Source organism: Mustela lutreola, chromosome 6 (assembly GCF_030435805.1).
Source record: "Mustela lutreola isolate mMusLut2 chromosome 6, mMusLut2.pri, whole genome shotgun sequence".
Classification (NCBI taxonomy): Eukaryota; Metazoa; Chordata; class Mammalia; order Carnivora; family Mustelidae; genus Mustela; species Mustela lutreola.
Window position 1 is genome coordinate 132,929,636 of NC_081295.1, and position 2,994 is coordinate 132,932,629.

A 2,994-nucleotide genomic window follows, 5' to 3' on the forward strand; every position below is an offset into this window, starting at 1 on the left:
TCTATACTCAGAAAACTATAAAGTACTCATGAAAGAAATTGAGGAAGACACAAAGAAATGGAAAAATGTTCCATGCTCCTGGATTGGAAGAATAAATATTGTGAAAATGTCTATGCTACCTAAAGCAATCTACACATTTAATGCAATTCCTATCAAAGTACCATCCATCCTTTTCAAAGAAATGGAACAAATAATTCTAAAATTTATATGGAACCAGAAAAGACCTTGAATAGCCAAAGGGATATTGAAAAAGAAAGCCAACGTTGGTGGCATCACAATTCCGGACTTCAAGCTCTATTACAAAGCTGTCATCATCAAGACAGCATGGTACTGGCACAAAAACAGACACATAGATCAATGGAACAGAATAGAGAGCCCGGAAATAGACCTTCAACTCTACAGTCAACTAATCTTCGACAAAGCAGGAAAGAATGTCCAATGGAAAAAGACAGACTCTTCAATAAATGGTGCTGGGAAAATTGGACAGCCACATGCAGAAAAATGAAATTGTACCATTTCCTTACACCACACGCAAAAATAGACTCCAAATGGATGAAGGACCTCAATGTGTGAAAGGAATCCATCAAAATCCTTGAGGAGAACTCAGGCAGCAACCTCTTCGACCTCAGCCACAGCAACATCTTCCTAGGAACCACGCCAAAGGCAAGGGAAGCAAGGGCAGAAATGAACTATTGGGATTTCATCAAGATCAAAAGCTTTTGCACAGCAAAGGAAACAGTTAACAAAATCAAAAGACAACTGACAGAATGGGAGAAGATATTTGCAAACGACATATCAGATAAAGGACTAGTGTCCAGAATCTATACAGAACTTAGCAAACTCAACACCCAAAGAACAAATAATCCAATCAAGAAATGGGCAGAGGACATGAACAGACATTTCTGCAAAGAAGACATCCAGATGGCCAACAGACACATGAAAAAGTGCTCCATATCACTTGGCATCAGGGAATACAAATCAAAACCACAATGAGATATCACCTCACACCAGTCAGAATGGCTAAAATCAACAAGTCAGGAAATGACAGATGCTGGCGAGGATGCGGAGAAAGGGGAACCCTCCTACACTGTTGGTGGGAATGCAAGCTGGTGCAGCCACTCTGGAAAACAGCATGGAGGTTCCTCAAAATGTTGAAAATAGAACTGCCCTATGACCCAGCAATTGCACTATTGGGTATTTACCCTAAAGATACAAATGTAGTGATCCAAAGGGACACATGCACGCGAATGTTTATAGCAGCAATGTCCACAATAGCCAAACTATGGAAAGAACCTAGATGTCCATCAACAGATGAATGGATCAAGAAGATGTGGTATATATACACAATGGAATACTATGCAGCCATCAAAAGAAATGAAATCTTGCCATTTGCAACAACATGGATGGAACTAGAGCGTATCATGCTTGGCGAAATAAGTCAAGCAGAGAAAGACAACTATCATATGATCTCCCTGATATGAGGAAGTGGTGATACAACATGGAGGCTTAAGTGGGTAGAAGAAGAATAAATGAAACAAGATGGGATTGGGAGGGAGACAAACCATAAGTGACTCTTAATCTCACGAAACAAACTGAGGGTTGCCGGGGGGAGGGTGTTTGGGAGAAGGGGGTGGGATTATGGACATTGGGGAGGGTATGTAATTTGGTGAGTGCTGTGAAGTGTGTAAACCTGGTGATTCACAGACCTGTACCCCTGGGGATAAAAATATATGTATATAAAAAAAAAAAATACCTGGCTCCACTTGGCCCAGAGGGAGAGTATTAATACCACTACTTTTTTAGACATCCTGGAGGAACAGACACAAAGCTTTGTTAGATGAGCAGGTGGCAGAGCTTCAAGCAGTGTGCTTCCACTGGCATTGCCATCTTTATTGGTAACTTTCCATCCCTTGAACCAAGGTATGTTTGCACTTGACTCCAGTATATTGTTGCCATTCCAACCAGAAATTGACCCAAATGCTATAGTGTCAGGGTTGTAGCCAATTTTCTTAAAGTAGGTGCTAATTTCCTTAACAGTTTCTCATGTCTCTTCAGGCTATAGGGTGAGTCAGGGGAGTCTATTTTGTTAGCGCCAACAATTAGTTGTTTCACACCCAATATGTAAGCCAGAGAGACATGCTTAAGGCTCTGCCCATTCTTGAAGATACCTGCTTCAAATATACCAACACCAGCAGTAACAATCAGCACAGAACAGTCCACCTGAGATGTGCCTGTATTCATGTTTTTGATGAAATCTTTGTGTCTTGGTTCATCAATGATGGTCACATACTTGTTGGTCTCAAATTTCCACAGGGTGATAACAATGCTGACATCACGTTCATGTTCAGCTTTCAGTTTATCCAAGACCCAGGCATACTTAAAGGAAACCTTTCCCATCTCAGCAGCCTCTTTCTAAAAATTTTCAACAATTCTTATGTTGATCCTACTACATTTGTAGATCAGATGACTAGCAGTGATAGATTTGCCTGAATCTATGTGTCCAATGATGACAATTTTTAAAAAAGATTTTATTTACTTATTTGATGAACAGAGAACACAAGTAGGCAGAGAGGCAGGCAGAGAAAGACAGGGGGAGGCAGGCTCCCTGCTGAGAAGAGAGCCCGATGCAGGGCTCGATCCCAGTGACCTGAGCCAAAGGCAGAGGCTTTAACCCACTGAGCCACCTAGGCACCCCAATGATAACAATGTCAATGTGAGCCTTTTCCTTTCCCATTTTGGTTTAGGTTTAGCAATGGTTTTTAAGGCAAATGTGTTCGAGCAACAAACCTATTGCAGAAAAGAGATGATTACCAATTTTATTATTTTTTTCAAAGAACTAGCTCCTGGTTTCATTGATATGTTCCATTGTTTCTTTAGTTTCTATATTGTTCATTTCTGCTCTAATCTTTATTGTTTCCTTTCTTCTGCTGGCTTTAGGCTTTGTTCGTTGTTCTTTTTCTAGGTTCTTTAGATGCAAAGTTAGGTTGTTTATTT

The 2,994-nt window shown here is 40.5% G+C and overlaps 1 pseudogene; it reads right to left on the minus strand.

Annotated features, from left to right (window-relative positions):
• Positions 1-1,799: 1,799 nt before the first annotated feature.
• Positions 1,800-2,508, minus strand: LOC131834439 (putative elongation factor 1-alpha-like 3; annotated as a pseudogene).
• Between the last annotated feature and the right edge of the window lie 486 nt (positions 2,509-2,994).